Source organism: Oncorhynchus masou, chromosome 17, assembly GCF_036934945.1.
Source record: "Oncorhynchus masou masou isolate Uvic2021 chromosome 17, UVic_Omas_1.1, whole genome shotgun sequence".
In the NCBI taxonomy this organism is placed as follows: domain Eukaryota; kingdom Metazoa; phylum Chordata; class Actinopteri; order Salmoniformes; family Salmonidae; genus Oncorhynchus; species Oncorhynchus masou.
The window spans coordinates 2,965,832-2,978,894 of record NC_088228.1 but is presented as its reverse complement, the minus strand read 5'-3'; the positions used below and the strand labels follow the sequence as shown (position 1 = coordinate 2,978,894).

The 13,063-nt window shown below is 45.3% G+C and overlaps 1 protein-coding gene across 1 annotated transcript in view; it reads right to left on the bottom strand.

Annotated features, from left to right (window-relative positions):
• The window catches only part of LOC135558082 (zinc finger FYVE domain-containing protein 9-like), a 37,423-nt gene extending 36,535 nt beyond the window's left edge, over positions 1 to 888 (bottom strand). The window contains 1 exon segment of the mRNA XM_064991831.1: positions 433 to 888. The gene's annotated coding sequence lies outside the window, so the exon portion shown is untranslated.
• Positions 889 to 13,063: the final 12,175 nt, after the last annotated feature.

The following is a 13,063-nucleotide window of genomic DNA, read 5'->3' as shown; positions in this document are numbered from 1 at the left end:
GTTAGCAGCGGGTTAGCAGCGGGTTAGCAGCGGGTTAGCAGCGGGTTAGCAGCGGGTTAGCAGCGGGTTAACACCGGGTTAGCAGCGGGTTAGCACCGGGTTAGCACCGGTTAGCACCGGGTTAACAGCGGGTTAGCAGCGGGTTAGCAGCGGGTTAGCACCGGGTTAGCAGCGGGTTAGCACCGGGTTAGCAGCGGGTTAACACCGGGTTAGCAGCGGGTTAGCAGCGGGTTAACACCGGGTTAGCAGCGGGTTAGCACCGGGTTAGCAGCGGGTTAACACCGGGTTAGTCCCGGGTTAGCAGCGGGTTAGCAGCGGGTTAGCAGCGGGTTAGCACCAGCACTGGAAGTAGTTATCTGGGTTAACGCCCTCTCAATCTCGTCATCTCCCTCCCCATGTCTCGCTCGTCGGGCAATCATCTCACTCACTCACCTGTCCAGAGGTCCTCTCCAACAGCAGTCCTGGGTAGCTGTGATCTCCTTCTCACTCAGCCTCACTTCCTCATCCAGTCTGGCCAGCGCCAAGCACCCATATCTGCAACGACACGAACCCGTCACACTCAAGCTCATCAAATATAGGCTTTTATTTGGTGTTGACGTTTCATCCCACACCTGTTGAGCGCATTCTGATCACCCATTACTGACTGAATGCACACGTCAGGGAAATGACTAGAGAGGACTTGACTGAAGTCTTGGTCTGATAGAGGATAAAGATCAATGGCCAATCGGAGTAGAGCAGTACACACACACCTGGCCAGGACCTCAGGGGTAAAAACTGTACTGTTTGAACTTCAGGGTTATAACAGTATAAGGGAGGGGAGAGGACCAGGCTTTACGCTCCCAAGTGGTACAGCGGTCTAAGACACTGCATAACAGTACACACACACCTGGCCAGTCTTCTTGCTGACCAGGACCTCAGGGGTAAAAACTGTACTGTTTGAACTTCAGGGTTATAACAGTATAAGGGAGGGGAGAGGACCAGGCTTTACGCTCCCAAGTGGTACAGCGGTCTAAGACACTGCATCTCAGTGCTAGAGGAGTCACTACAGACCCTGGTACAGCGGTCTAAGACACTGCATCTCAGTGCTAGAGGCGTCACTACAGACCCTGGTTCAGTGGTCTAAGACACTGCATCTCAGTGCTAGAGGCGTCCCTACAGACCCTGGTTCAGCGGTCTAAGACACTGCATCTCAGTGTTAGAGGAGTCACTACAGACCCTGGTTCAGAGGTCTAAAGCATCTCAGTGCTAGAGGAGTCACTACAGACCCTGGTTCAGCGGTCTAAGACACTGCATCTCAGTGCTAGAGGCGTCACTACAGACCCTGGTTCAGTGGTCTAAGACACTGCATCTCAGTGCTAGAGGCGTCCCTACAGACCCTGGTTCAGCGGTCTAAGACACTGCATCTCAGTGTTAGAGGAGTCACTACAGACCCTGGTTCAGAGGTCTAAAGCATCTCAGTGCTAGAGGAGTCACTACAGACCCTGGTTCAGCGGTCTAAGACACTGCATCTCAGTGCTAGAGGAGTCACTACAGACCCTGGTTCAGAGGTCTAAGACACTGCATCTCAGTGCTAGAGGAGTCACTACAGACCCTGGTTCAGCGGTCTAAGACACTGCATAACAGTACACACACACCTGGCCAGTCTTCTTGCTGACCAGGACCTCAGGGGTAAAAAATGTACCGTATGAACTTCAGGGTCATGACAGTATAAGGGAGGGGAGAGGACCAGGCTTTACGCTCCCAAGTGGTACAGCGGTCTAAGACACTGCATAACAGTACACACACACCTGGCCAGTCTTCTTGCTGACCAGGACCTCAGGGGTAAAAACTGTATTGTTTAAACTTCAGGGTTATAACAGTATAAGGGAGGGGAGAAGACCAGGCTTTACGCTCCCAAGTGGTACAGCGGTCTAAGACACTGCATCTCAGTGCTAGAGGCGTCACTACAGACCCTGGTTCAGAGGTCTAAAGCATCTCAGTGCTAGAGGCGTCACTACAGACCCTGGTTCAGCGGTCTAAGACACTGCATCTCAGTGCTAGAGGCGTCACTACAGACCCTGGTTCAGCGGTCTAAGACACTGCATCTCAGTGCTAGAGGTGTCACTACAGACCCTGGTTCAGCGGTCTAAGACACTGCATCTCAGTGCTAGAGGCGTCACTACAGACCCTGGTTCAATTCCAGGCGGTATCACAACCGGACGTTATTTGGAGTGGTTAGGGTTTGGCCGGGGTAGGTCGTCACTGGAAATAATAATTTGTTCTTACCTAACTTGCCTAGTTAAAAGGATACTTAAAAAACATTTTTTTACCAGGAACCAGAGATTTTGAAGAGTGACGGTTTTACAAATATATTTAGATTTGTTTAACACTTTTCTGGCTTCTACATGATTCCATAGGTGTTATTTCGTAGTTTTGATGTCTTCACTATTATTCAACAATGTAGAAAATAGTAAAAAAAGAAAAAGCCTTGAATGAAGTGTCCAAACTTTTCACTGGTACTGTACGCTGAGCACTTGTTGGCTGCTTTTCCTTCACTCTGCGGTCCAACTCATCCCCAAACCATCTCAATTGGGTTGAGGTCGGTCATTGTGGAGGCCAGGTCATCTGATGCGGCAGTCCATCACTCTCCTTGGTCAAAATCCCTTACACAGCCAGGTGGTGTGTTGGGTAATGTCCTGTTGAAAAACAAATGTTAGTCCCACTAAGCGCAAACCAGATGGGATGGCGTATAGCTGTAGAATGCTGTGGTAGCCATGCTGGTGAAGTGTGCCTTGAATTCTAAATAAATCACTTACTGTAACCAGCAAAGCACCCCTACACCATCACACTTCCTCCTCCATGCTTCACGGTGGGAACCACACATGCAGACATCATCCGTTCACCTTCTCTGGGTCTCACAAAGACACAGCAGTTGGAACCAAAAATCTCACATTTGGACTCATCAGACCAAAGGACAGATTTCCACCAGTCTAATGTCTATTTCTTGTCTTTCTTGGCCCAAGCAAGTCTCTTCTTATTGATGTTCTTTAGTAGTGGTTTGCAGCAATTCGACCACGAAAGCCTGAATCACAGTCTCCTCTGAGGAGTTGCTGTTGAGATGTGTCTGTTACTTGAACTCTGAAGCATTTACTTGGGCTGCTAACTATAATGAACTTATCCTCTGCAGCAGAGGTAACTCTGGGTCTCCTTTCCTGTGGTGGTCCTCATGAGAGACAGTTTCATCGTAGCGCTTGATGGTTTTTGCGACTGCACTTGGAATAAACTTTCAAAGTTGTTGAAATGTTTCACATTGACGGACCTTCATGTCTTAAAGTAATGGAAGAAATTCCACAAATTAACAAGGCACACCTGTTAATTGAAATGCACCTCATGAAGCTGGTTGAGAGAATGCCAAGAGTGTGCAAAGCTGTCAACAAGGCAAAGGGTGGCTACTTTAAAGAATCTCAAAATATATTTTGATTTGTTAAACACTTTTTGGGTTACTACATGATTCCATATGGGTTATTTCATAGTTGTGATGTCTTCACTATATTTCTACAGTGTAGAAAAGAGTTTATTTAAATGACGAGTACTTTGGTACTGTATATGATCTAAGAATATGGCAGTGGGCTTAATGGATACACTTAATGTAATTTAATGTGTTTGGACCACAGGAAGAGTAGCTGCTGCAGGAACTAATGGGGATCCATAATAAACCCCAGGAAGAGTAGCTGCTGCCTTGACAGGAACTAATGGGGATCCATAATAAACCCCCAGGAAGAGTAGCTGCTGCCTTGGCAGGAACTAATGGGGATCCATAATAAACCCCAGGAAGAGTAGCTGCTGCCTTGACAGGAACTAATGGGGATCCATAATAAACCCCAGGAAGAGTAGCTGCTGCAGGAACTAATGGGGATCCATAATAAACCCCAGGAAGAGTAGCTGCTGCAGGAACTAATGGGGATCCATAATAAACCCCAGGAAGAGTAGCTGCTGCCTTGGCAGGAACTAATGGGGATCCATAATAAACCCCAGGAAGAGTATCTGCTGCCTTGGCAGGAACTAATGGGGATCCATAATAAACCCCAGGAAGAGTAGCTGCTGCCTTGGCAGGAACTAATGGGGATCCATAATAAACCCCAGGAAGAGTAGCTGCTGCCTTGGCAGGAACTAATGGGGATCCATAATAAACCCCAGGAAGAGTAGCTGATGCCTTGACAGGAACTAAGTGGGATCCATAATAAACCCCAGGAAGAGTAGCTGCTGCCTTGGCAGGAACTAATGGGGATCCATAATAAACCCCAGGAAGAGTAGCTGATGCCTTGACAGGAACTAATGGGGATCCATAATAAACCCCAGGAAGAGTAGCTGCTGCAGGAACTAATGGGGATCCATAATAAACCCCAGGAAGAGTAGCTGCTGCAGGAACTAATGGGGATCCATAATAAACCCCAGGAAGAGTAGCTGATGCCTTGACAGGAACTAAGTGGGATCCATAATAAACCCCAGGAAGAGTAGCTGATGACTTGGCAGGAACTAATGGGGATCCATAATAAACCCCAGGAAGAGTAGCTGCTGCCTTGACAGGAACTAATGGGGATCCATAATAAACCCCAGGAAGAGTAGCTGCTGCCTTGGCAGGAACTAATGGGGATCCATAATAAACCCCAGGAAGAGTAGCTGCTGCAGGAACTAATAGAGATCCATAATAAACCCCAGGAAGAGTAGCTGCTGCCTTGGCAGGAACTAATGGGGATCCATAATAAACCCCAGGAAGAGTAGCTGCTGCCTTGGCAGGAACTAATGGGGATCCATAATAAACCCCAGGAAGAGTAGCTGCTGCCTTGACAGGAACTAAGTGGGATCCATAATAAACCCCAGGAAGAGTAGCTGCTGCCTTGGCAGGAACTAATGGGGATCCATAATAAACCCCAGGAAGAGTAGCTGATGCCTTGACAGGAACTAATGGGGATCCATAATAAACCCCAGGAAGAGTAGCTGCTGCCTTGGCAGGAACTAATGGGGATCCATAATAAACCCCAGGAAGAGTAGCTGCTGCCTTGGCAGGAACTAATGGGGATCCATAATAAACCCCAGGAAGAGTAGCTGATGCCTTGACAGGAACTAAGTGGGATCCATAATAAACCCCAGGAAGAGTAGCTGCTGCCTTGGCAGGAACTAATGGGGATCCATAATAAACCCCAGGAAGAGTAGCTGATGCCTTGACAGGAACTAATGGGGATCCATAATAAACCCCAGGAAGAGTAGCTGCTGCAGGAACTAATGGGGATCCATAATAAACCCCAGGAAGAGTAGCTGCTGCAGGAACTAATGGGGATCCATAATAAACCCCAGGAAGAGTAGCTGCTGCAGGAACTAATAGAGATCCATAATAAACCCCAGGAAGAGTAGCTGCTGCCTTGGCAGGAACTAATGGGGATCCATAATAAACCCCAGGAAGAGTAGCTGATGCCTTGACAGGAACTAATGGGGATCCATAATAAACCCCAGGAAGAGTAGCTGATGCCTTGACAGGAACTAAGTGGGATCCATAATAAACCCCAGGAAGAGTAGCTGCTGCAGGAACTAATGGGGATCCATAATAAACCCCAGGAAGAGTAGCTGCTGCAGGAACTAATGGGGATCCATAATAAACCCCAGGAAGAGTAGCTGCTGCCTTGGCAGGAACTAATGGGGATCCATAATAAACCCCAGGAAGAGTAGCTGCTGCCTTGGCAGGAACTAATGGGGATCCATAATAAACCCCAGGAAGAGTAGCTGCTGCAGGAACTAATGGGGATCCATAATAAACCCCAGGAAGAGTAGCTGCTGCAGGAACTAATGGGGATCCATAACAAGTACTAATCCTTGATAACAGAAAAAAACAGCATTGAATGTAGCTAGGCTAGCATATCACCTCATCAAAACATCAAGTGATCTGCGTTCTCAAAGAAAATGGCAAAATGACAGGAGAACATGGATGTTACAAAAAATACATATTTTTTAAATGGCTAGGATGCTGTTCGGTACCAACACTTTCACTTTTGAGGAGTCAATTTGTTATCTGGTTAGCATCCATCTCTCTGCATTGTTAGTTAACTAGCAAACAAAGCAAATAGACTTAGCCAGTGTTTCATGTCAGCAGTCATCGGCAGGTGGTCCCCAACACACACAGCAAGCGAACAAATGTCAGATGAACATTCAGTGCCGTGTGTGTGGTGGGTCCTTAATCAATAAACAAGTTTGCTCCAGTTAAAGTTTGAATCAGAAAGAGAGAAAGTGAAACACAGCCTAGTTTGAGAGTCTAAAGTATCCTCTTCCACATAACTACTGGGACGAAATCTGGTTAAATCAAATCACATGCGCTGAATACTGCAGACTATACAGTGAAATGCTTCCTTACAAGCCCTTAACCAACAAAGCAGTTTAAAGAAAAATGAGTGTGGAAAGTATTTTCTAAAATAAACAAAACAAAAAAATAATTAAAGAGCAACAATAATATAACAATAACAAGACTATATACAGGGGGTACCGGTACTGAGTCAATGTGGAGGCTATATACAGGGTGTACCGGTACAGAGTCAATGTGGAGGCTATATACAGGGGGTACCGGTACAGAGTCAATGTGGAGGCTATATACAGGGGGTACCGGTACAGAGTCAATGTGGAGGCTATATACAGGGGGTACCGGTACAGAGTCAATGTGGAGGCTATATACAGGGTGCACCGGTACAGAGTCAATGTGGAGGCTATATACAGGGGGTACCGGTACAGAGTCAATGTGGAGGCTATATACAGGGGGTACCGGTACAGAATCAATGTGGAGGCTATATACAGGGGGTACTGGTACAGAGTCAATGTGGAGGCTATATACAGGGGGTACCGGTACAGAGTCAATGTGGAGGCTTTATACAGGGAGTACCGGTACAGAGTCAATGTGGAGGCTATATACAGGGGGTGCCGGTACAGATAGTTATGTATGGATGCAAATAGTCTGGGTAGCCATTTGATGAGGTGTTCAGGAGGCTTATGGCCTGGGGGTAGAAGCTGTTTAGAAGCCTCTTGGACCTACACTTGGCGCTCCGGTACCGCTTGCCTTGCGGTAGCAGAGAGAACAGTCTGCCTCGGGTGGCTGGGGTCTTTGGCAATTTTTAGGGCTTTCCTCTGACACCGCCTGGTATAGAGGTCCTGGATGGCAGGCAGCTTGGCCCCAGTGATGTACTGGGCCGTACGCACTACCCTCTGTAGCGCCTTGCGGTCAGAAGCAGAGCAGTTGCCATACCAGGCAGTGATGGAACGAGTCAGGATGCTCTCGATGGTGCAGCTGGAGAACTTTAAGGATCTGAGGACCCATGTCAAATCTTTTCAGTCTCCTGAGGGGGAATAGGCTTTGTTGTGTCCTCTTCACAACTGTCTTGGTGTGTTTGGACCATGTTAGTTTGTTGGTGATGTGGACACCAAGTAACTTGAAGCTCTCAACCTGCTCCACTACAGCCCGTCGATGAGAATGAGGGCATGCTTGGTCCTCCTTTTCCAGTAATCATCTCCTTTGTCTTGATCATGTTGGGGGCCTCCCGGCTGTCTCATCGTTGTCAGTGATCAGGCCTACCAGCAAACTTGGTGTTAGAGCCGTGCTTGCCCATGCAGTCATGGGGGAACATCTTGCCGATGCACGGAAAACCCAGCCAGCTGTGCGTTATCCATGTCGTTGTTCAGCCATGACTCGTTGAAACATAAGATAACCGTTTTTAATGTCCCGTTGGTAGGATAGTCTTGATCGCAGCTCATCCAGTTTATTCTCCAGTGATTGCACGTTGGCTAATGGTATGGAAGGCAGAGGCAGGTTACCCAGTAACCATCGGATTCTTACACCCCGACCTACGTCCCCTTCATCTCAGTCTCTTCGTGACGTGGATTTGGGCGGGGTTTCGGGGTGTCTGCAGTAAAACCTTCGCGTCCGACTCGTTAAAACAAAGATCTTCGTCCAGGTGAGTCATCGCTGTCCTGATATCCAGAAGCTATTTCCGGTCATAAGCCGGTTACAGAAACATTATGTACAAAATAATTTACAAATAACTAGTGAAAAAACAAAATTGGTTAGGAGCCCGTAAAAACGGTAGCCATCTCCTCCGGTGCCATTTAATATTAAAGAGGCGACACTTGTTTTTAGATGTTTCTAAGAGCTCGAAGCACGGCAATCTCTGACGCCATTTTTCAGCCTCGTGATGATGTAAAGTAACCTCTTCCACCTGACTACTGTGTGTGTATGTGTGTGTGATAATTCATGTCACCTTTAACTATTAGGTGTGAATAGTGATGTAAATGAGATTTCTATATTTAATTTCCAACATTTGCCCAAACGTCTTTTCACTTTGTCATTAAGAGGTGTTGTGTGTAGATTGGTGAGATAAAGATATTTAATACTTTTTGAATCCAGCCTGTAACACAATAAAAATGTGGAATAAGTCAAGGAGTATGAATTCTTTCTGAAGACTCTGTCCATCTACCCGGAGATTCTAGACCCTTCAGACAGATTCTAGACCCTTCAGACAGATTCTAGACCCTTCAGACAGATTCTAGACCCTTCAGACAGATTCGGGCCGAGGGGTGGAGAGTTTGGAACAGAGACTGAAGTCATGTCATTATTTCTCTATCAAGCCAGAGCAAGCATGCTCCAGTATGACAGTGCGTTCCAGCTATCTTGCTTTGTTTTTTTTAAGGAGCCCTCACAGTACTCTTTAAATGGAAGAATTATGAAATTTAACAGACTCATACCAATGCCACAGGCTGTTTTCAAACGATAGGAGGTTGGGTAATGTATTGGGTTGGGCAAGGTGTTGGGTAATGTATTGGGTTGCGTAATGTAAGGGGTTGGGCAAGGTGGTGGGTAATGTATTGGGTTGCGTAATGTAAGGGGTTGGGCAAGGTGTTGGGTAATGTATTGGGTTGCGTAATGTAAGGGGTTGGGCAAGGTGGTGGGTATTGTGAGAGGAGAGTAGCATAAAGATATGTGGTTTGGGTTTGATGGGTCATACTACATACTCACCTAGGTTAGGGTTAGGTTAGATGGGTTGTAGTGTCATACTACATACTCACCTAGGTTAGGGTTAGGTTAGATGGGTTGTAGTGTCATACTACATACTCACCTAGGTTAGGGTTAGGTTAGATGGGTTGTAGTGTCATACTACATATTCACCTAGGTTAGGGTTAGGTTAGATGGGTGGTAGTGTCATACTACATACTCACCTAGGTTAGGGTTAGGTTAGATGGGTTGTAGTGTCATACTACATACTCACCAAGGTTAGGGTTAGGTTAGATGGGTTGTAGTGTCATACTACATACTCACCTAGGTTAGGGTTAGGTTAGATGGGTTGTAGTGTCATACTACATACTCACCTAGGTTAGGGTTAGGTTAGATGGGTTGTAGTGTCATACTACATACTCACCTAGGTTAGGGTTAGGTTAGATGTGTTGTAGTGTCATACTACATACTCACCTAGGTTAGGGTTAGGTTAGATGTGTTGTAGTGTCATACTACATACTCACCTAGGTTAGGGTTAGGTTAGATGGGTTGTAGTGTCATACTACATACTCACCTAGGTTAGGGTTAGGTTAGATGGGTTGTAGTGTCATACTACATACTCACCTAGGTTAGGGTTAGGTTTGATGGGTTGTAGTGTCATACTACATACTCACCTAGGTTAGGGTTAGGTTAGATGGGTTGTAGTGTCATACTACATACTCACCTAGGTTAGGGTTAGGTTAGATGGGTTGTAGTGTCATACTACATATTCACCTAGGTTAGGGTTAGGTTAGATGGGTTGTAGTGTCATACTACATACTCACCTAGGTTAGGGTTAGGTGAGATGGGTTGTAGTGTCATAATACATACTCACCTAGGTTAGGGTTAGGTTAGATGGGTTGTAGTGTCATACTACATACTCACCTAGGTTAGGGTTAGGTTAGATGGGTTGTAGTGTCATACTACATATTCACCTAGGTTAGGGTTAGGTTAGATGGGTTGTAGTGTCATAATACATATTCACCAAGGTGCTGTCAATGCAATCAACAATGTGAACAGCCTCCTGTATAAACACATCCTGCTGTGTGAGGACAGGAGCCAGCCTGATTCAGATGTAATTACCCAGAGTCTGAATAATACATAATGCAGCCGTTGTCGACCTGTGAGCTCACATTCAAGGACAACGCCGCCCCTTAACATTCGGGTTGTGTTAAGGTTAAATGGCGTAAGACACAGTTTCGGTGCCATTTTATGATTTAATGTCTGTTCACTGTTTTAGTGATGTTTTGTCAGACGGTCCGTGAGATGACTAATGCAATAAATAATGGGCAGTGATTTTCAGAGAACTGCCGACAGGTTATATAGACTTCTGATCACGTTGAAACGTCCTGCTGTGTGTTGCCATGCGTTGATATGCTATTGCATATCTTTAAATGGGATATGGTAGTAGGTGTTTCATCATCAACAATTTCCCGTGTGTATCAAGAATAGCCCACCACTCAAAGAACATCCAGTCAACTTGACACAACTGTGGGCCAGCATCCCTGTGGAATGATTTCGATACCTTTGTTGAGTACATGATGAATTATGGCTCAATATTAGGATGGCGTTCCTAATGTCTGGTATATGCAGTAGGAATTGAGCCCGGGGACAGGGAGTTGGATGAGGTCAGTTGACTGTTTACACTTGGCCCAAATGGAACCCGCTTTTACTTTATATAGTGCACTACTTTAAGGTGCCATTTGGGACAAAGCCTTGATCTGGTCAAGGATGCCTGTTCATCTAAAAACAAGCATGTTGCCTCTTAATCAGATTTCGTCTCAGTAGTGTAAGGTTGGAGCCATGCTGTGCTGAGGCTGGGTCTGTGATAATGAGATTGGGTTTCCTCCCCATTTGTTCCTTAAAAGCACCACCTTCGCCAGCAATTACAGCCGAGAGTCTTTCTGGGTAAGTCTCTAAGAGCTGTCCACACCTAAATTGTGCAACATTTGCCCATTCTTATTTTCTAAATTCTTCAAGCTCCGTCAAATTGGTTGTTGACAATTGCTAGACAACCATTTTTAAGTTTTGCCATAGATTTAAGGAAAACCTTCCTGGTCTTTGTGGTTTAATCTGTGTTTGAAATTCACTGCTCGACTGAGGCACCGTACAGATACTTGTATGTGTGGGGAACAGACATCACAAACAAATAGTATGTTAAACATTGCATACAGTGTGAGTCCACGCAACTTATTATGTGATTTGTTAAGCACATTTTTACTCCTGAACTTACTCTTTGCTATGAGACAATTGAGTTCAGGTGCATCCTGTTTCCATTGATCATCCTTGAGATGTTTCTACAACTTGGAGTCCACCTGTGGTAAATTCAATTGATTGGACATTATTTGGAAAAGACACACGTCTATATAAGGTCCCACAATTGACAGTGCATGTCAGAGCAAAAATCAAGCCATGAGGTCAAAGGAATTGTCCGTAGAGCTCTGAGACAGGATTGTGTCAAGGCACAGATCTGGGGAAGGGTACCAAAAATATTCTACAGCATTGAAGGTCCCCAAGAAAACAGTGGCCTCAATCATTCTTAAATGGAAGAAGTTTGGAACCACCAAGACTCTCCCTAGACCTGGCTGCCCGGCCAAATTCAGCAATTGGGTGAGAAAGGCCTTGGTCAGGGAAGTAGCCAATAACCCGATGTTCACTCTGCCAGAGCTCCAGAGAACCTCTGAAGATGGGAGAACCTTCCAGAAGGACAATCACCTCTACAGCACTCCACCAATCAGGCCTTTATGGTAGAGTGACCAGACGGAAGCCACTCCTCAGTAAAAGACACGACAGCACGCTTGGAGTTTGCCAGAAGGCACATAAAGACTCTCAGACCATGATGAAAAGATTATCTGGTCTGATGCAACCAAGATTGAACTCTTTGGCCTGAATGCCAAGTGTCACGTCTGGAGGAAACCTGACAAGGACCGGGACAAGTCTCTGAATGTCCTTGAGTGGGCCAGCCAGAACCCGGACTTGAACCCAATCTAATATCTCTGGAGAGACCTGAAAACAGCTGTGCAGCAACGCTCCCCACCCAACCTGACAGAGCTTGAGAGGATCTGCAGAGAAGAATGGGAGAAACTCCCCAAGTACAGGTGTGACAAGCTTGAAGCTTGAAGACTCAAGGCTGTAATCGCTGCCAACGGTGCTTCAACAAAGTACTGAGTAAAGGGTCTGAATACTTCTGTAAATGTATTATCAGTTAATTTGTAGTACATTTGATAAAATTTCTAAACCCGTTTTTGCTTTATCATTGTGATGTATTGTGTGTAGATTGAGGAGGGGGGGGAACTATTGAATCAATTTTAGAATAAGGCTGTAACGTCACAATGTGTCAAGGGGTCTGAATACTTTCCGAATGCGCTGTAGGATAACCTGTATATACTACCTGTATATAGGATAACCTGTATATACTACCTGCACATAGGATAACCTGTATATACTACCTGTATAGGATAACCTGTATAGGATAACCTGTATATAGGATAACCTGTACATAGGATAACCTGTATATACTACCTGTACATAGGATAACATGTATATACTACCTGTACATAGGATAACCTGTATATACTACCTGTACATAGGATAACCTGTATATACTACCTGTACATAGGATAACCTGTATATACTACCTGTATATAGGATAACCTGTATATACTACCTGTACATAGGATAACCTGTATATATTACCTGTACATAGGATAACCTGTATATACTACCTGTACATAGGATAACCTGTATATACTACCTGTACATAGGATAACCTGTATATACTACCTGTATATAGGATAACCTGTATATACTACCTGCACATAGGATAACCTGTATATACTACCTGTATATAGGATAACCTGTATATACTACCTGTACATAGGATAACCTGTATATATTACCTGTATATAGGATAACCTGTATATAGGATAACCTGTATAGACTACCTGTACATAGGATAACCTGTATAGACTACCTGTATATAGGATAACCTGTATATACTACCTGTACATAGGATAACCTGTA